Below are 22391 nucleotides of genomic sequence, written 5' to 3' on the forward strand. Positions count from 1 at the left end.
GCTCTCTCTTTCGCTCACACACACACAAACAATTGCCGTAAGCCTCCATTTCCTCTATGCTGAACAGAGAATGACAGTAAAGTATGCTGAAGACAGTCTGTCTCTCTGTCTGTTTGAGGCATTGGCTGTATTTCTTGACTTGAACTTGCCTGTAGAGAAGTCATGTCCATTTGACTGCTTGAATTCTAGACTTATCTAGTTAATAATCTATATATATTTCCTAATAATGTGTGTGTGTGTGTGTGTGTGTGTGTATGTGTGTGTATATATATATATATATATATATATATATATATATATATATATATATATATATATATATATATATATAATGTGTATATACAGTGCCCTCCACAATTATTGGCACCCCTCGTTAAGATGTGTTCTTAGCCTTCTAATATTTTTTTTTAATATTATTGGACAAAAAAAGAGAAAAACCCAACCTTTAATTCAAGTGCATTTAATCAGTGGGAAAAAAATCCTACGTTAAGAAATAATTCTTTTGCATCAAATCATCTATGCCACAAATATTGGCACCCCTGATGTTAATACTTTGTACAACCCACTTTTGCCATCAAGACAGCACTTAATCTTCTCCTATAACATTTCGCAGGATGGGGAGAATACAGAAAGAGGGATCTTCGACCATTTCTCTTCGCACAATCTCTCTAAGTCGTCCAGAGTCCTGGGTCCTCTCCTATGCACTCTCCTCTTCAGCTCACCCCACAGGTTTTCAATTGGGTTGAGGTCTGGGGACTGAGATGGCCATGGGAGGAGCTTGATTTTGTGCCTGGTGAACCATTTTTGTGTAGATTTAGCCAAATGTTTAGGGTCATTATCTTGCTGAAAGACACAGTGACGACCCATCTTCAGCTTTCAGGCAGAGGCCACCAGATTTTGATTTAAAATGTCCTGGTATTTCAAAGAGTTCAGGATGTCATGCACCCTAACAAGGTCCTTTGGAAGAGAAACAGGCCCACAGCATCACCGATCCTCCCCCATACTTCACAGTGGGCATGAGGTGCTTTTCCGCATACTGATCTTTTGTGTTATGCCAGACCCAATTAGAGTGTTTGTTGCCAAACAGCTCTATCTTGGTCTCATCTGACCAAAGCACATGGTCCCAGTTGAAGTCTCAGCACCACTTAGCGAACTCCAGACCTTTACGTTTGCGCTTGTACGTGAGAAAAGGCTTTTTTCGTGCATGCCTCCCAAACAGCTTGTTGGCTTGTAGATGGTGCCTGATGGTTGTTATGGAGACTTTGTGACCCCAAGATGCTACTCTTTGAAGCAATTCTCTAACAGTGAGCTTTGGAGAACTTTTTACTTCTCTTACAATCCTCCTCACTGTTGTCCACACTCCAAACTTGCATCCTCGTCCAGGCTTGTTTGCCACTGTTCCAGTTGTTTTAAACTTCATGATGATTCCTCTGACTGTAGATATGGCCAGGTGTATGCGAGGGTCTATTTTTTTGCCATTGCCTGACTTATGAAGGCTAACACATATCTGCCTTACTTGAATGGTGTGTTCTCTTGTCTTTCCCATGTTCAAGAGTGGATAGTGTCACATCATATTTATATCCCAGGAAAACAGGAAGTGATGAATAACTAATTAAAGGTTCCTAGATACTCTGATCAACTTTATAAACTACAGTAGAAATTACAGAAATGCTTTAATTACATTTATTTTCTAGGAATTGTTAGAGGTGCCACTAATTGTAGAACAGGTGACTTTATGAAAATAATGATTTCTTAGGGTTTTTTTTTTTTTTTTTTTTTTTTAATTCACTTTAACATTTTTCTACGATTTACAGTGTGAGATTATGCTTCTGAAATTTTTTTTTTATTTATTTAAAGGCTTTTAACACATCTTAATGAGGGGTGCCAATAATTGTGGAGGGCACTATATATATATATATATATATATATATATATATATATATATATATAGTGTGTATGTATGTTATATAAGCAGTTATGGTCCAGTCAAGTGGTTTTAAGCAGTTTCATTTGTTAAGATTTTGTCATAGATTTATAGCTAAACTATTGATAAATTCATTTCTAATGATGAATTTCACATAATATTTACATTGTGTTCATTTTTCTTGTCCAAAATGATATCCATTTGAGTTTATCTAATATCATATTTTTCCCAGAATGCAATCTAAATGTTCTAAGGGCTCTGCTTCTCATTGAGATTCAGGAAGTTGCACCTGTTACGAGTTGAAATGAATTAGAAGTTTTCCTGAAAAGCAAATTAGGAAACCCATTATTAGCAAATGAATGACTAATTTATGTGCATTTGGCTTGTGTGTGTGAGTGTGTGTGCACATCTGTGTTTGTGCTTTTGTATGCGCTGCCCATCAGGCTGGGGCTGCAGGAGGCGGCCGCTACTGTGAAGAGCTGAAGAGCCTGACAAATTGTTTATCTTCCTGAGACAGGAAACGCTGACTCACCTCAGCTTCAGCCTCAGCCTCAGTCACTGTCATCTCACCATTTCCATCTCTATTCCCCTCTCTCTCTCGCCCTCTCACATATGCACACACACACACACTTTCTGGAAGCTTAGACTCGCAGGTGAAAGTTTGAACACTCCTGGTCAAAGTGAAAATAAATGAACACATTCTCTCCAGAGAACACACTCAACTATGGTGGTATTCTGCAAATTTTTATTTTGATTTATTTTATGAGTTTAATATATTGGGGGAAAAATAAAACACAATATGCACAAGACATGTTTTATTTATTTTTTACTTTTCCAATACTCTATGTATAGGATATGTTTACATATTTTCTCTTTGAAAATCAATAAAACATTATTTAACCAGGGAGCCCAAACTTCTGTACGTGGCTATACATTTGAAACTGCAGCTTAGTCATTCTGATACTTGACCTAAATCTAACCCAAACTAACTTCAATGCAATGTGTAATAATATAATAATAATAATGATAATAATAGGACTTTTATGTGAAAATGCAGTTCTTTGTGTATTATAGTGAAAGAACAAACAAAAGCAAGCAAATGAGAACAACAGGACATTCAGTAATAAAAAATATTAAACAAGGAGGAAAGTAAAAAAAAATGTTGTTTTTTAATCCATTCTAATGATAATAATGATGACTAAAACAAGGAATTGTGATGATACATAAAATGAAAACATTTAAAATGGTATAATTGCTGAGGAGACTTTTTTTTTTTTTTTCTTTGTTTATTTGGAATATCTGCCATATTCCCACAAAGTCAGTACCAACATTCGCAGGTTTTCTGACAAAAAATAAATTATTAAATTCTTATGGAAAAAAAGGTCAAAGGAAAAAAAGACTAACTAAAAAGATGCTGTAGTTTGCAAAGGTTTTGGCACCCCTGATCAAAGTGTGGGGTTTTTTTCTCTTCTTCATCTAGTGAAAATAAGTTAACAGATCCTCTACAAGAAACAAACCTAAATTTGCTTTCTGTAAACTTTAGTTTATCATACTCAAACCTAACTATAAAATGTGCCATTTTTGCACAGGCTACATTTTGTTACTGATATGTTCAATTCAGCAAATAAACGGTAATTATATATTAAAGTGTCTCTGTAGAGGATGTGTACTTACCTTCTTCAATAAAAATGTAATTTGACCAGGAATGTCCAAACTTTTGCATGTGACTATGTATTGGGGATGTTTGGTTGTTTCTTTCTTTCTTCATTTGTTTATTTATGTACTGTTTATTTGCAAACTCTTGTCAGTCTTTTCTACTCATCTACCCATAACATCTGTATGTTTGCACTGTGCTGTCCATATGGGTCCCCACGATGATAGTGAAGTAAGACCATAAATAAACACACATGTGGCTGTGGGTGTGTGTTCACTCCAAAAGAGCTCGGTGATCCCTCAGCAGAAAGAGAGGAGGGCTCAGACTGACTATAAAACACAGAGAGTCCCCACACGGAGTTGCCTCAGGCTCTCTCAACCTGCGTTCTGTGCTGTGGAACCCTGGGATTTAACTGCCTCCATCCTCATCTACTGTAGCTACCAAGCGATAAGTGCCTTTAAGCTTTATTCTGCTTTCTCACCTGGGCCTTTTCTCACCTGAGTTTTCCTTTGTGTTGCTGCAGTCATTGTAAAACTGTGGAGATGGGGCTTAGTCTGGTGTTTGCTGCAGTGCTTTTGCTGAACCACATTTTTGGTTCAAGTAGCAATGCATGATGCTTCGAAGAAGTGTGGTAGCATGCATGTCAGTATGTTTGTGCTTTAGTTTATGAAGTTGTGCAGAAGCTGTGTAAGTAAATGCAGTGTGAAAGTGAACAGTATATACACCATATTATGTAAACACGTCACTACTGTTGTAACAAAACTTTGCACCTCCATTTGTGTTGATTTTCAGTTTTTGACCTAATTTGAAAATGTCTGTTGCCCTTTACACTGTGCATACATTTCATAATGAATGTACCGAAAAAAATGACCCAAATTTACCTGTAAAACGTCTGGTTCCTTTGACTTACATTAAAAGTAAAGTATGTTTTTGCCTTCTCCTGTAAAGTTGTCATTTTGGAGATACAAGGTTTTGTTCCAACGGCAGTGATATAATAAAGTAGCCTCAATAGTTATTACTTTTCATGATTCACAGTACAGAGTCTTGCTCAGCACACAGTAAGAGTTGTACACGCTTAAAAAAATAAAAGTTACTTAAAGGTTCTTGGTTTAGATATACAGTTTTATTCTTTTGCAAATAAAGGTGTCAAAACATTTTTTGCACAAAAGCATAGAAGAGCTTTCTTTGGTTACCTAAAGAACATTTCAGTGCATGACATGTCTAAAGAACCTTTTTGAAATCTAAAGAACTTCCACTTAATGTAACTGTTCTAGGAAGAACCCTTAAATTGGTGTAGAACCTTACATAATGTAAGAGTTATTGAAGCGTTTAAAGGTTCTTCACACTCAGAAATGTCTTTTTAAACATGTGTCTTTAGGGATTCTTTGCTTTGTTGTTGTGTGAACTTCAATATGTGAAGGACCTTTAAACTTGAGGACGTTTGTTCATGTCATTCACAAAAATGATTCTTATTGGAATCTGAGTGATTCTTCTACTGCACTGCTCTGATAAATGTTTTTTCTATAAAAACCTGAGGTACACGAAGATCCAAATATGTGCGCTCAGCGTGTGGAAGTAAGCTGTCATATCTCTCCACATCTGGACTAGTGGATGGTGGCCCAGATCTTAAGACAGGAAACAGATGGCAAAGTAAGTGCTTATGCAAAAGTTAGAGATGAGGAAAAGGCTTTGGTGAAAGAGTAACTAAGAACAGCACATGAGATTGCAGAGCAAAAGTAAAAATATCAAATCAGTGCTACAGTTATGGCTAGAGGTAACCTAGCAGTGTGATACAGTAGTAAAGGGAAAGACGAGAACTAATGATACGAAGAATTTAAGCACTGAGAGGAGAATGTAAGTGTTAACATGAGCTGAATGTTAAATGCAGTGGGTGGGGGTGGGGGGTGGGGGCATGGGCACGAGTGACTGGAGAGAGAAGGTTGGGGGGATGAGAGGATTTGACAGGGAGAAAGAGAGAAATTTCAAGTGCTGAAATGGGATGACTAATTATGTGTGGGAGGTCAGTCTGCCCTGTGCTGGAAAGCCAAAAACACCTCTGCAAAAAAAAAACATTAAACCTCTGCGAAACAGCATAAAGACGAGCTGTTATTCTTCTCTCTCTCTCCTTTCTTTTTTCTTCTTTTTAATACAATAATAGTAATATTTTTACTCTCCATTTCTCCTGACTCCCTCTTTGTTTCTCTCTCTCTCTCTCTCTCTCTCTCTCTCTCTCTCTCTCTCTCTCTCTCTCTCTCTCTCTCTCTCTCTCTCTCATGCTTCTTCTGTTGCTTAGTCATGCCACAGCACTTTCTCTCTTTTTTCCCTTTATCTTTCCCCCTATCTGTTCTTTTCCTTATCTCCCTTGCATTGCATCTTTGTCTCTTTCTTTTTTCTTCTCTCCAACTCCCCCATCTGTCTTGCTTTTTCTTTTTTCTCTCCCTTTTTCGTTTTGTTCTCTTTCTCCCTGTAACTCTCCCTCTCTCTCCCTCCTCCTGCAACCAATCGAAAGTCAGGAGAAATGAGAAGACTCTAACCTGATGAGTCATGCGTGTTCTATTACCAGTATTTCTTAATGTGCCTCAGTCTGAAGTGCAGTCCAATTAGTGGAGCACTGACTCGCTGTGTGGCCCTGCTTTGGTCATTTTCTCTCACTTCCTTTCCAGAGAATTCACGCATTCACAGTTCCAGCCATTTCATCTCTGCAAGCCGGCGATCTGCTGTCAGACAGCAGCGTGTTCTCCGCTCCCTGTAGGCTGCCGTGGCTCAGCCTTCAGCACTACTGAATCAGGCAGTTACACACTAGCTGCTTGTATTGTCAGGGATCTGTGAACGCGTTTGTTCTGGGTGAACACTGTGCTGCGGCCTGAAAACGAAGGGTTTTCATCCAAGAGCCTTGCTCATTGAACAGTAAGAGTTTTACATGCTGTGAGTATTGGGTGGCAGTGTGTGAGCTCTTGCTGCACAGGGAGTATGGCCTTCCTTACACACTCACTCATTCACGCTCACTTTCACACAGGTGTATAAAAAGAGAGGCTCAGTGGCGTAACTGAATTGAAATATTATTTATTTTTGTCAGGAGCATTGTACAACATATCCACAGATCACAGACATGCACATCAAGAGAAAAACCATTTCTCTCTGTCCTCACTTTATAAGCTATGAGATCAGACTTAAAACTATGTTAGCACTACAGCGTCTTAAAGGTGATGACATGAGCAAATCATCAGTCGTAAATACAGATAACATATCGGTATTGATGAATGTCAGTACTGGAAAGAAAAAATAAACCTGATTCTGTAACAAATCTATCCTAAAATAGCACTCACTCACTCATGTGCTGTTGTTTCTTCCTGTAGGGCAGCAGAGTGCCTGAGGAGCATACTAGCCTACTTTTAATTGCTCATCTGAAGTTAAATGCTTTAATTTAATTAATCTCATTGTAAAGTTCAGTAGTTGTTAAAAATATACAAAAAATATTGGATGACCATCAGTGTCATCAGTGTCATCAGTTCATAATAAATGTTTTAGTATTGGTGTTGTGCCATCTGTAGTAGTAACAAAACCTTGAGGTGCCAAAATCGTGTCCATCCATCCATCCTTAAATACATATAACAAAACCTAATTTCTCCAAAATGGTAATTGGGTATGGAGAAGGAAAAACCTGCTTTACTTATAATGTAAGTCAATGGAATCAGACTTTGTTCAAGTAATTGTAGACCATTTATTTTCATAAATTCATCATAAAATATTTGTAAAAGGTAACAGGTGCTTTCAAATTTTCATAAACTGAAAACAACAAAAATGAAGATACAAGGTTTTGTTCCTACAGCACACACGTGTGTGTGTGTGTGTGTGTGTATATATATATATATATATATATATATATAAAATATTTGGGCCAGTCTCTTATAAAAGGCTATACTCTTGATATACTTTTGATAAGATGAGTGTTCAAAGCCTGATCCAGGTTTTGCAGGTTCTACACTGTGTTACTGTGAAAAATGTGAGGGTAGTGAGAACTTGCTCATGAGCCAGATCTGTTTCATGGGGCTCTGCTTATTGTTCCCAGTTATTAAAGCTGTACTAAAACTTTTTTCCCTTGTAACCTCTCTGTTTTATGTTGATAGCTAGAAATTCAGTGCCATAGGTTCCATGCTGCTTATTTTATGAGCTTGAGGTGAGAACAAACACAAGCAGTTGGAAGTGTTAAGATAGACAGGTAAAGCAATAAGTTTGAGTTATGTATCTTCATAATGTGGAAATATTGGCAAATCGGCACTTAAACTTCAAGTGAATGGTAAAAACTGCAGCTGAACTCTCAGCTTTCTCTCTTCTTTCTTCACCCATCATACCCCCCCTCCCCTTCCTCCTCTCTCTCAGAAGGAGTTAGGGTTGCTAATAGGACTATTGACGCAGGGATAATATCCGGTAAACTGTGCAGTCTTAAGTTGACTGGTTCCTTCATTCACTTAAATTAGTTTATTTTGCATTCACAATCCCATAACACTTCAGCATATGTAAGTGGTTGTAAGCTAATTAAACTGACACCTGAATGTAGCCATTAGGCGGCTGCTAGATTACTTTCATTCCTGTTTCAGAACAGTAGATCAGATGTCTGCTTGTATGAGGAAAGCTAAGGTTGCCTCTGCCGTCGCTGTGTCTGCCCCCTAGCGACCATGGCTGTAGACTGTTACCAGTGGTGCTGTTGCTACAGTAACAATCTAAAGCCACGGTCTCCATGGAGACAGCAAAGTAGAGGGGAAAATGGAATTTGCTGTGGAAACTGCTGACGCTCTTCTCTGATTGGCTGGTTGGCTAAGATGCTGCCTGTGTAGAGCAGGGTTATCCAAGAAAGATGGTATGGATTCTTCCTCGAGCTCAGATGTATTCAAGGCACAGTGAGAGTGCAAATGAGAGTGTCCTGGGGCTTTGTCTTCTTGTGCAGTGCTCAGTAGAGGTTTGCCAGGCATCAGTAGCCATGACTGTAGACTGTTACTGTACTTTCAGGCACTTTTAGCAGTAAGCAGTCTAGAGCCAAGGTATTGATGCGCTGACCTTGGAGGCCTTTCTGTCCGTGTATGAAACAGAATGTGCTGTCTGTAAAAGAATGTGTTGAATCATGTGCTGCATTATTGCACATAAGATGTAGCACATAATTTACTTCGCACTGTTTTTGCTGTAATAGTGTGAGTAGTATGAGCACATCCCCGCTGGGCTTCTTTTACATTCACACATGAACTTACAGAATACTCTGAGTGCTAAATATTCCCATATGCTCTTTTACAGAGTGCTGATCGCACTAGGCATCAGTGAGTGTCTCAGATGGCGACTATAAAAGGAAGTCAGTCTCTCTGGCCTCAGAATGACACCACTCAGACTCCATAATGGCATGGCCCACTTCCTCCACTCCATATTGATTGCAATGCAGATTGTCTCAGGCTTACTCACTGTCGGGGCCGTTTGCTGCTGGAAAGAGGATGTTGTGTTACGCAAGCTTGAATTAATACGCTCTGACGTTGATGCTGATATTTGTGTGCAGTGACATCATAAACTCGCTGCTAGGAGTGGAGAGGAAAAGTGACCACTGTAACTTTTTTTCAAAAGCTTTACATGGCATGATTTGTATTATTAGTCTCACTACCAACAGCACTGATGGAGCTTGAATTAGTCCCATTATCAAGTAGAATGCATATTACACCTGTTTCATTTGGATGGTGATTATGATCAGATATCATTGTTTTAATTGTAGTTGCCAATACAAAGTAGGAAAAGGCAGAAAAGCATTAACATTTCCACCATTTCAACTGAGCATGTTTGATTTCCATAAATTAGTGTTAGTTTTTGTATGCCTATGCTTATAGGCTGGGCGCTGTCCGTGGTGCTGAAAACGTACCAGCTATAGGCGCCTTTGCCATCCACGACCTCATTATTGTAGTTATTTGAGGCTTCGGGTATGACATGCACTTAAAATTGATTCTTATGGGAAATCTTTGGGTCAAATCAGTATAGCGAGCTGTTTTAGATTTTAACACGAAGCTATGAGGCATTATTTTAATCAAGCAGCCATGTAGCGTCCTGGGGGAAAACACTGGCTTCAGCACCACTGACAGCGAACGCGACTGCCTCATCTGCCAGCACTGCCGCTAAACTACCTTTGAATTCATGACTGGATTCTAAACTTTGATCAACTGTTTGAATCAGACTGTGGGTCCTCAAACTTTCGCCGGCTTTCTGCAGCGTGGGGTGTCAGACCAGAGTTGTGGACCCAAAAGCCGTAGGGTAATCCCCTGGTGATGTCAGCACGGAGCTCGCGAGAGGAGGAGGGGCAGTCCCAACCTGGGTACACCGGCATTGCAATGACACGCGCGGTCTTATCTCTACGTTTTAGCATGCTGGGATCGTTTTAAATGTTCCCCACATGGACTACACTCCCACGCGACCCCTCCCCCTGCCCCCACGCGCTCAGAGAGATCGCATTGCGGTTGATGGACGGCGCTCTGTCTCTTTAAGGCCGAGTGGAGCTCGTCGGCATGTGCGCAGGAGTGACGCAGGATTGACTTCATCCGAACGTACGTCACGACACTGCCATTTCGGAAAAAAGAGGAAAAAAAAACGAGGTGACGAGCGGCGCGGACTGTCTGATACGGAGCTGCAGGCGTGCGCACGGGACCCAAACCCACCGAAAATAGCCCTGGACGGTCAGACTGGGGCTCAGAATAGAGCAGAGAGCGCAGACACACAGATTTAGACGCGGAGCATTTCAGAAACACTTCTTTTTAAGAGCGTCAGTCGATTGACGTCTGGTTTGATTACGCTGATATCTACATCTGATCAGTCTCTGGGTTTAATACACGGTTAGTGGGACTCAGGTAATGGGACTTTTAAGAAGCTCCTATTTATTCCGCTTTTACCTGATGCGTAATCGTGAATTGCTTCTAGATGAGCAAAGAGAAATATAATAATGTAAATAGACATATTTAATATTAAAAGTGCAACCTGTATGGGTTGAGTTACATCGGAGTTCATGTGCCTTATTGGCTTATAAGAAAGCGTCCCATGTTAGCGGATGGCTGAATTCAATCTATTTCACTCTTAGGATTTTCCTCATCTAAATCTTCCTTAAATCTCTAGGACTCTGTGTAGACTCTCTGATCTGTCCCAGCCCGTGTGCGCTAAAGTGAGTCACACTGCAGTAACTTCCAGCCCCCGTTTACCGCCCAAATAAGCCGCTAAAAGTAAACGGTTTCCAGGCTGCTCGTGCACTGGGACGCATTAAAACGCTGGAGCTGTAAAGTCAGAAACTCCCCACAGTGAAGAGAAAGGTACTCACCTTTAGAGGAGCAGATCCCACACGAAGTCTCAAGATACTTGTTCGTGTTTGTGGCCAAGGCGACCGCCTGATCTGGTCTAAGGAACTTCTCTACATCGGCTCAGAGATGTTTCTAACAGGCGCAGAGCGTGATGGAAAATAGGACGTGTGGAAAACCCTCGTCTCGTATCCATCAAGCGTGGAGCTCGGTACATTCCTGGGCTTTAACGGGCTCTCCCATCGCTCGCGTTTTATAGACACCGTAGTACTAGTGAAGGGAGGAGGAGGAGGGAGGAGCGGGGAGCTCTCATTCATTGAAAAACATCACCAAACGCTCGGCTCTCTACGTGGACTCTTACGTCACCGAGCAAATTGAGTCTTGGGGAGGGTCACAGAGAAACTGCGTAAAACACCTTCACGACTTCAGCGCGCAGACTCGGGCAGGACGGAAACATGCGGAGAGCAGGGCTTTGATTTCCCCTCAGCAGTGCAGGTAGAGTGAGAGAGAGAGAGAGATAGCCCCCATGCGCGAGCTTTAACCGGACAGAGGGAGGGAGGGAGCAGATCAGGCAGACACGATATGATATCAGCTTTAGGCATTAACGATATTTTGAGAAAGTCAAGGTAATCATCTGTATAAATACATTAAAGCTGGTTGTTTATTAGTTTAGTAATTAATATATTTGTTTGTTGTTATCTTAAACTACTGTATATGCTATTTATCTAATTGTTTATTTAATTATCTATCTATCTATCTATCTCTCTATCTCTCTATCTATCTATCTATCTATCTAATTTGTCTGAATGATTGTTTGTTTGTTTGTTGATTGTATGTGAGAATATATAGAAATAACTGCCCCATGACTCAGAGTCACAGAGTGTGCACTGTGTCCCCAGTTGAGGTTTAATGGCTCTGCTGAAGTGTGAGAATTCGGTGCTGAGGCTAAACTTGAGCTTCTTTGCTCCGAATGCTCTGGGCACTATGAATCACCAGCCTATTGGCTTGCAGCTCTCGTCGCCAGCATCTCTTCACACTCTCTCCCTCTCCCTCTCCCTCTCTCCTCTCCTCCCTCCTCTCCTGTCACTTCCGCCCACTCCCTCTCAGTCCCACTCCCTCCCACCCCCTCAGCTCCCTCTCTCACCTCCTCCCCACAGCTCTGATGCATTTGCTCTCGTTTGGTTCACTGAGGTTTCTGTTCTCCTCCACGCAGCTCTTGTCCTTGATGAATCACCTGTATGTTCTGCAGCGGAGTGGCAGCACAGGCTGATTGCAATACAGCTGATTATGTTTATGAGCTCAGCAGAATCGATGATTCTTTCAGCCTGACAGTAGCTGGAATTATGTCCAGTGAACTTTTGTGTCATAAACCAGCAAACTCTCTGCTCACTAAACACAAGCATACACATTCCTGCATTCCTACAGTTATCCCTCTCCTCTGTGTGTTTCTGACGCATGGAGAAGTTTCAGGAGCACTCCACCCCCCACCCCACTCCACTCTGCTCCTTTGTGCTGGTTTGAAGTTGGAGGTGCAGCTGGTGCAGTGAGAGCAGCTCTGATCTGCGGAGTCCGAGCAGAGCGTACTCACTGACGTCTGATCACATCACTATTAGCAAACCCTCTCTCTCTCTCTCTCTCTCTCTCTCTCTCTCTCTCTCTCTCTCTCTCTCTCTCTCTCTCTCTCTCTCTCTCTCTCTCTCTCTCTCTCTCTCTCTCTCTCTCCTGATTTCTCACTCACTATGATCCACTAACTAATAGACTTTGAATACGATTTCCTTTCTTCACTTTTTTGTCTCATATCTGTTTACTATATCATATTCTGATTTCTTCTGGACCCTTACTGGAACACTGGAATACTTGCCGGCAGATGAGAGTCAGCATCAGTAGGTGTTTGGTAAGAGCATTACCACAGGCATGCTTGGTAAGTTCTTTACAATTACACTCTTGAAAGTGAAGGTGGAGTGATGCCAGAGAGTACATGCTCAGATTTGAGGGGTAACAGTAATATTAAAAGAACCTTGGTACCATGGTAGTTTTGATATTGTAAAGCTTTGTGCTCGTGCCCAATGTGCTCCGTGTTTGATTGATATATACAGTGCTTTCTTGAACATGTGCTGCAAGCTCATTTGCTGACAGAAGCTTCTGAAATAAAAAGTACTGAATATTACTGTTCATCATTGAATTGTCTGATTGATCAGTGGCACGTCATTATAAAATTACTTTCACATTCATGACAGACATACCAAATGTGCCCTTTAATGTCATTGACACCTTTTAGAGAACAGTGTGTCTTACTATTCTGAAAATCTGCTACTATCTTCCTCATGATTTGTCGTCAGACATATTCAAGTATTCCACAAAGAAAGTGTAACTAAACCTCACTTCACTGAATGGAACTCCGAATGGCTGCCATTTGAAGTTTAGCAGCCCTAATTCCAGTCACAGTAACTGAGATGTAGTTTTTAGTGGTAAACTTTTTCCTGCCTTACAATTCCATACATACTTACATAATGCTTACATGAAAAATCAATATCATACTGGAAGCCATTAGCTCTAATGCCACTCTCCTCAAGTTGCTCTTTGAAAATGATGGTGTTTATGTTCTTTTAATGGATAAGATTACAGTTTAGGTGAGATTGGCCCCCATGTGGACCATCAGCAGGTGAAGCCTGCTGTTCAATTCATTTTTTTTCCTTCCACTCATTTCTATTTACGTACTGGCACAAATGTGTATGACATTTTTTTCAAAACTGTAGCTTGCTCCAAAAAGCATAGCAAAATCTGCTATTAATTATAGACACAACATTTATCTGGTGCAGCATCTCTTTCACCTAAAGAGCAGCCTTATTTTTATCCAAACAACTGTTCCTCATCTGAGTGGCATCTAAAACAGCAAACCAAGACATGACCTATATTTGACAAGCCCTGGAAAGTTACAAAAGATTTAGGACAGAGACCACTTATTGATTTATGGATAATTATCCATAATGGCCATTAAATACATTTTTTTGCGTGAATGAATGAGTGTTCTGCAGTGTGAAGCAGTGAGTTGCCCTCTGAGCCACAGCACAAGTGCATGTCATTGGCATGCTGCCATATAAAGAAAATGCCACTAGACACACTGTATTTCCATATGAATTTTAGTTTTACACACTTTTTTATGAATAAAAATAGAAGTTCTGATTTTTAATGACCCACAGGTTTAGATTTGAAATAATCACTCTGAACTTGGGGTAGATGTTTAAAAACTTGGGGGTGGGCACATCCACTCCACATCCACTTTAGCTTTCAGCTCCAAGCACTAAAACAAGCTGTGAGCAACTCTGAGCTCTAATGTGAAAGATGTTGTTAGCATTGTTTACGTTCTTAAAACTTTGTGTTTTATTTATGTATGTATTTATTTTTTGCCAATAAAATTCTTTAAGGATTTGCAGTTAGAAACTGCCCTAAATATGGAGAAAATGTAAAACGGCTCTGGTTTTAAAAAATAAAATGCTATTTAGCAGTGATTTTTTTTTTTTTCCTGATTTTTTTTTTAATTGCTTAACGCTGTAAACAGAATTTTAAGAAATAAACCATAGTATGAAGTCAGTTCAGCCAAACAGAGCAGAGTGAGAACATATGGACTTTATTTCCTCATTATTTGATGCATTTGTAACTGATGTCCAGTATATTTTCAGTTTGTAACTCGAGCATCTACAAATATCTAGGTTCGTGTTTTCAGTGTAGGGGAAATTTGTTACATTTTCTACACATGTTCCTCTGAAGATGAGTCAACACCACATTTTCACTTTCTCAAAAAATAAAACAACACATTTAAACATAGATCTTATATAAAAAAAGAAATCATAAATTCATATATGCTGTTTCTCCTACATCTTCTTGGGAGGAGAACTCAAAAAGACACTGCTTTTTGTTTTTAAAATGATTATTAAGTCATATTCCTTTTACCCTTCCTACATTTCTGCTCTTGCCTTCTCAGCCTTCTTCAAAGGAAAGACTCCCGGGGCTCAAAAGACTGTCACTCCTTGAGAAGAAAAGCCAGAAACCCAATAAGCTATGAGCCATGCAAGCTAATGAGAGAGCCATTAATAAAATATAGGCACTCTGAAGCAATCATGGTCAGCCTACTCATCCAGAGGCATCTACTGATTTCCCGCCATCTCGAGCAGTGCGTAATTAGTCTTGTGAATTAAATATGAAATGGTTGTACGTCACTGGAAGCTCAGAACCCTTTACTCCCCCCAACACCACCCCCCACCCCTTCTCTCTCGGCGCCCCCAGCTTCTGGCCTACTTAAACAGCCACTCATGTCTCCTCCGTGTGTAGAAATGCTTTTTCTCAGCCTCTCTGATGCTCTCATGTACTCCAAGCAGTCCACGCCATCCACCAACATGCAGCAACAACATCTGTCAGAGAGAGAAAGAGAGAGATGAGGATTCACCTGCAGCTTCCGGCTCCTCCTCCCCCATCAGTCTGTCATCAGTATTCTAAGCCACTTCTCTGCTCCCCCTCTTCTTGTCGGCTACAGCAAGGATTCACCTCCACCGTGGCTTTCATAGACGGTTACGCCTCCTCTTCTGGCTCAAGGCATCAGGATGAATGAAAATCAGCTGCCATATGCTCTTAAAAATGAAAGTGCCACTGCCAAACAAGTATTTTGGAGTGATGTCAAATAAGAGCCACCTTTTGTTCCCCAAAAACACTCAATAGATGGTTCTTCATGGTTCTTATATGAAGTCACTCCAAAGTAACTGTTTGGCACTCGCATCTCTATCTGCTGCATCTGTGTTATACCACAGGTAGTCACTTGGGCAGTGGATAACAGTTTAGCTGCCTTTCCCTGTGTTTAGTAAAAGAAGAGAGAGCCCACTGATATACAGCACACCCATAATAGAAGCTCATGGGAAGTGTGTTTGAAGTCAGCAGGTTTCTGTTCCTACTATGTGGTGCTTTAGAGATGAGAACACCTCCCCAGGTCTGATTACATGTAAATGTTTGCAATGTGGGTGTTGATTACTAAGATCAAAACATGTGGAAAAGAGCTAGAAACTTAGACTTGAATCTGCAATCTTCTTCTTCTTTCAGCTGCTCCCTTTAGGGGTCGCCACAGCGTATCATCTGCCTCCATCTTGCCCTATCCACTGCCTCCTCTACTTTTACACCAACCATCTCCATGTCCACCTTCACTACATCCATAAACCTTCTCTGAGGTCTACCTCTTCTCCTTCTACCCAGCTGCTCCATCTCCAACATTCTTTGCCCAATATATCCACTATTCCTCCTCAACACATGTCCAAACCATCTCAACCTGGCCTCTCTGGCTTTATCTCCAAACTGCTCTACCTTCACTGTCCCTCTGATCTGCTGATTTCTAATCTTGTCCAGCCTTGTCACTCCCAGCGAAAATCTCAGCATCTTCATCTCCGCCACCTCCAGCAGTACTCCTGCCTACTTCCTTCATCTCTCTGGTTATCCTACTTTTTCTTAGCTGACTTCTTCTTCTGAATACTCTCCTGGACATCCTCATTCCACCACCAACTTTCCTTGTCTTCTTTCCTCTGACCAGACGAAACACCCAACACATTCTTGCCCGTTTCTCTCACCTCCTTAGCTGTAGTTTCACAGTCCTCAGGTAGCTCCTCAAAGGCCTGTTGCAATTTTTCCCTGAACTGCCTGCAACCATCCTCCTCCTTCAGCTTCCACCATCTAATCTTTGGCTCTGTCTTCACTCTCTTCCTCTTCTTTGTTTCTAATCTCATTCTACAGACAACCACACTATGCTGTCTTGCTACACTTTCCCCTGGTACCACTTTACAATCTCCAATCTCCTTTAGGTGGCATCTCCTACTAAGGATATAATCCACCTGTGTGCACCACCCTCCACTCTTGTATGTCACCCTGTGTTCTTCCCTCTTCTGAAAATACATGTTAACCACAGCCATTTCCATTCTCTTTGCAAAATCTACAACCATCTGACCTTCTGCATTTCTGTCTTTCACACCGTACATACCCAGCACCTCTTCATCCCCTCTGTTCCCTTCACCAACATGTCCATTGAAGTCTGCACCAATCACCAATCTCTCCTCTCTAGGGACACCATCTACCACTTCATCCATCTTACTCCAAAATTCCTCTTTCTTCTCTAACTGACCACCAACCTGTGGTGCATATGAACCGACCACATTCAAAATTACAACATCAACCTCCAACTTCAGGCTCATGATCCTGTCTGACACTCTCTTTACATCCAGAACACTTTTCACAAGCTGTTCCTTTAGGATTATCCCTACTCCATTTCTCTTCCTCTCTACACCATGATAGAACAGTTTGAATCCACCTCCAATGTTCCTGGCCTTGCTTCCTTTCCATTTGGTCTCCTGGACACACAGAATATCTACCTTCCTTCTCTACATCATGTCTGCAAGCTCTCTGCCTTTACCAGTCATTGTCCCTATGTTCAGAGTCCCTACTCTAACCTCCACACTCCTGCCATTCCTTCTCTCTCGCTGCCTACAGTAGTCCAATTTCCACCGGCACCCTGCTGGTCAACAGCACCGGAGGAGGTCGTTGTTAACCCGGGCCTCGACCGATCCGGTATGGCAAGCATATTTGTGATCCACATGATAGTTTTGGCTCAAGATTTACGCCGGATGCCCTCCTGACGCAACCCTCACCATTTATCCGGGCTTGGGACCTGCACCAGAAGTACACAAAGTACACCCCTAATGGCTGGTTTAGACTTGAATCTGCAATATAGAATATAAATTTAATTCAGATGTAATTACAGTTTGTAAAAAATGGACTGAATCTAGTTGATCAATAGTTAAGGCTTGAACTCAAAGAGGTCTTATGGAACTTGATCTTGTGTTGCTCTCAGTCCCATTTAGACTCCATCTCAACGCAATCTTGACTGTTCATCCTTTTGGGCTTGTCTTGGATTCGGATTGACTACAGTCCTATTTCAAGTCCTAGTACAAAGAGAAGCACCTAAATTATGGTCCATTGTATGGTTTAAAGATGAAGTAATTCTTGAAAGAATCATCCAACTTTTCTTGCTTTGTATTCATTCCCAATTTTCTCCCCAATTAAGTCATATCCAATTCCACCCACTAGTTAGGACTCCCCCCAGTCACACAGTACCATCAGCATGAGGAGGGCCAAGGATAGCACTTTTAAACTTAAGAGGAGAACTGACATACAGCACTGAACATCATAGTAATATTTATATGTAGTAGTAATGTGTAACATTCAGGGAGAGCTTATTAATAAGCTGATTAGCTGGATCAGGTATGCTACAATAGGAAAAACATTGAAATATTCAGTCAGTGGTACTGCAAGATCCCTACATTAGATGAATAAGGCTGTCTAAGCTTGTATTATATGACCATACTGTCATATCAGGCAATCTTTGGCTCTTGCAGTAGATCGATGGGGTGCTAGCAAGGACCGTCTTTAAGGTCAGGCTGAGACATTTAATGGAGAAAGCCAGAGGTGGCATCAGGCTTAACCTTTCTGCAAAAGTGAAGTGACAGATCAGAACTACACTGTTAATTAACCAAAGTTAGAGCAAACTCAATACTTCAGTACTTTCACTACTTTATAGTTTGTACAGTGAGTTACATCAGCTTCTTGATCAGATCTGGTTTACTGCAAATTCACTAAATCAGTGTGATACATACAATGTCATGCTTATCTATAATAAAATCTTACATGTGTATTTATTATCAGTCAAAATGTAAGTACAGCCCCGCATCTGTAGATGTGATTACTCATATGAGTCTCTGTTTTCTGAAAATGAGATAAACAGTACAGTTTGAACAAGGTGACAGACAGTCTGCTGTAATTGCTTGAATGATGTGTAAGTTTAAAAAACAGGATTAGATTTGTTTGTAATTTAGTACTTAGTAAACATTTGCAGTCAACTGCTAAATTTGATCAGATTAAAAAAATAGTATGTTATGTTGGGAACAACAAGTATTGTTAGGTGATAAGTCCTAATATCCAGAAATCATGACTTCTGGATATTAATTTTATTATAACTTCATTCTTGGTGTTATAAATCTTTGAGTCATTGCAGAATCATGTACAACTCTGCTTATCACTCTGGGCACATTGGGATAGTAAGACTTTTTTATTTATTTAAAAAGCTTCAAGGCTTCCTACTAGTTATTTCAGGCCTTTGAAGTTGCACAGAACTTATATTACAATCATTCCATACATTCATCTGCAACATTGAACATTTTATGGAAAGCAGTGATAGTGTACAAAAAGTAGATTCAGCTCAGTGTTTAGATCTCAAATGCAAAATAAAAATTGTACTGATGAAGATATGATGACAACGGTAGATAATTTACTTCTATCCTCTGAAACCTGGTTCTTCACCAAGAATGACTGAGCTATCCTTCAGTGCTGTTCTAATGTGTTCACGATCAGCAGATTCATCCACGCCTGGGGGTCTGAAGAACAATTCTGGTTACAAAGTGCATATTGCGTGCAGTTGCACATTTACTCCACAGAGATCCAAATCCCCAAAACATACAAAGTGTTGCTTTAAAGCTTCCATTCTTGAGAGAGAGGAGAAAATCAAGCTTTACTCTTGCTTCAGATCTGAAAATGTCTCTTTCTGTCCATCCTTTCACTCAACACTATGAGTCTGAAAGGATGTAGAACTGTCAAGAAGTTGCTACTGCAAAAAGAAAATAATTTTGCAGATTAAACAAAGAAGCTGCTGATGTTCTCAGAACAATGGACTGACCACCCTAGAGTCCAGACCTCAAAATCACTGAATGTGTTTGGGTTATGTGGATTGTGAGAAGCAGAAAATGCAACCAACGTCTAAGACTGAAGATTGGAGGTATGGAAAAATATCCTTGCAGATTCCTTTGAAAAACTGAATGCAGGTATCCTACAAACTGAATGGACACTGTAATACAGGCAAACAGTGAACACATTAAACACTGAAAAGGATCATATTATATTTACTTGTTGAGTCTTCTGTGTAATTTTCTGTTAAATATGTTTTCTGCTTTTTTCCTGACTGATGAATGAAGAAGTTGTATTTAATGGCCGTTATGACTGGAAATTAAACAAATGAAAGGTGGTCTGTCTCTGACTTTTGCACAATACTGTGTATAATACATCATTCCACTGTGAGAAGACAACTCAATGCTATGGGTCTGAAAGGATATGTAGCAGTCAAGAAGCCTTTACTGAGATAAGAAAATAGATTTAAAAAAAAGAAAATCACAAATTCAAACAAAGAAGCTGCTTGTGCTCTCAGAATAATGTATTGACCACCCCATCAGTTAAATGTGTTTGAGAGCCTAATGCTGGAAAAAAAAAAGATTTTATATTTATAGGCACTTAAGCTTCTGTGTCATTTTCTGTGAAATATACTGTTTATTTTGTGATGCGGAAAAATTAATAGTTTGCACTTAATGGCTATTTTGACTAGGAATTAAATATTAAAAATAAGGATGGGCTCTGACTTATGCACAGTGCAGTATATGCAGAGCCCATTCGTATAATTTCAGTTACTACTTGTGCTAAATTCAGGCCCATTCTTATCCTTATGTTTAAGATGTCCAAGTGTAGTTGTCTTTCAAACTCCTTCAAGGGTTCTTTTGTAAAAATAAATAAATTAATTAAAAATAAAAAAATTCCATATAGAACCATAAACACTCAAAAAACCCTTGAATTGTGATACGTTCTCCAGATTGATGGAGAATGCGTTTTATATGGTTCTATATAGGCCCATTTTGAGAAGCGCTCTACATAACACCAAAAAGGGCTCTATTCAGCACCAGAAAGGGTTCTTTCACAACAGTAAAAGAACCCTTTTCAAAAAGCTTCTATATAGAACCATCTACAGCATATCCTCTACCAAACGGAAGAACTATTTAGCAGTGCAAACAACCCTTTAATCATGCAAAGGGTTCTTTGAGTGTTGATAGATCTATGTAGAACCATTTCCTTTACTGAAGAATCCTTGAAGAACCATCATTTTAAGAGCGTAGTAGTCATCATCCTTCAGGCCTGCTAATCCTTGGCTAGTGAATTTTCTACAGGCTCTCTGTTCCATTGGTGTTTGTTTACACTTGCCAGCACAGAGCCACTCTCAGTGAGTTAAACAGTCAAACCCTTTAGGACAAGAGGCAAGACAGCACACGTCTAATGAAGCTGAGAAAGGGATATAGATTTTTAATTAGCCTTTTTAGACACGTCTATCACGCATATTGTGTCATTACACGTTTCGCCACAATGTTCCCCTCAAGCCTGAAGCCTCCATCTTCTCTTCTCTGTGCAAAATAATTCTCCAGAGGGAACCAGCCCAGGCTAGTGTAGGTGTTATTGGCTTACTTCATTAGACAGACAGACCTTTCCAAAAACTGTGAGGGGAAAAAAAAAAAAGATTTTTCTAATGACTCACTGGGTGACAAGTAAACCTTTAGGCTGACTCACTGATTTTGCAAACACTCGAATGGTAGAGCATTTTCATGAACTGACTCAGTGCCTTTGTTTTAGCATCGTATACATCACTTACAAATACACCCCCAATGAAAATGTAAAAAAGGCCAGCGCCAGGCGTCAGAAGCTGCACTCTGCAGCCAGAGAGTGTGGCGGGCTGCTGGAGAGTGAGTAAGGGAGGACGTAAAGCAGGGGGAGACAGATGCGGAGCTGGAGTGTGAGGCTACGGGGAAATGCGTCAGCCTTTCATCCTAACCAACCTGTTCTCCAGGGGCGGCACACAGGGGGAGAGGGCTAAGGAGAGCGCCTCACGCCTCTACCAAAACCTCTTTTATCTTCTCAGCTGATTCAGACCTGGTGTGTCTCCGCAAAGCTCTACGCACGACAAACCCATTGTGCAGCATAAGATTGATAAAATTGTACACATGAGGCTTTTCCTTTCCCATTTTTTGGAACAAGGTTTCTTTTCATTTCTAACATACTTATGTAAACAACTACATTTACATTCAATGTATATTTTATATAGATATGTTTGAGTCTACACCTCTGACTCTTGTCTCTTTTTTTTCAAGTCAGGAATTGACACAAATATGGCAAAAATGTGAATGATGCTTTTCTTTCCATTAGACAAAACTATTTATACAACATATTCAGCAAATTCATAAGACTCACTACTTACAAATACAATTGTGGACTGGAAGTTTAGTTTATGGCTCACAGTCCATTTGTACATTTTCTGGGCCGTGGGAGGTGCTGGAGCCTATCCCAGCAGTCACTGAGTGGAAGGCAGGATACACCCTGGACAGGTCACCAGTCCATCACAGGGCAGACAGACAGACAGACATACACATTCACTCACACACTCATACAATTTAGCATGTCCAGTTAGCCTGACTGCATGTCTTTAGACTGTGGGAGGAAACCCACGCTGATACGGGGAGAACATGCAAACTCCACACAGAAAGGACCCGGGTCGGGATTTCAATCAACCAAACACAAGCAGATGCAATGATTTGCTTGAGTCATTGTGAGTTGG

The 22391-nt window shown here is 40.5% G+C and overlaps 1 long non-coding RNA gene across 1 annotated transcript; it reads right to left on the reverse strand.

Annotated features, from left to right (window-relative positions):
* Nucleotides 1-5811: 5811 nt before the first annotated feature.
* LOC119265771 lies at nt 5812-21060 on the reverse strand. Its single transcript, XR_005131728.1, has 4 exons — nt 21050-21060; nt 17152-17154; nt 11003-11007; nt 5812-6977 (listed from the first exon to the last, which is right to left on the reverse strand). It is a non-coding gene; the product is annotated as an uncharacterized LOC119265771 (long non-coding RNA).
* Nucleotides 21061-22391: the final 1331 nt, after the last annotated feature.

Source organism: Pygocentrus nattereri, chromosome 17, assembly GCF_015220715.1.
Source record: "Pygocentrus nattereri isolate fPygNat1 chromosome 17, fPygNat1.pri, whole genome shotgun sequence".
NCBI classification, from domain to species: Eukaryota; Metazoa; Chordata; class Actinopteri; order Characiformes; family Serrasalmidae; genus Pygocentrus; species Pygocentrus nattereri.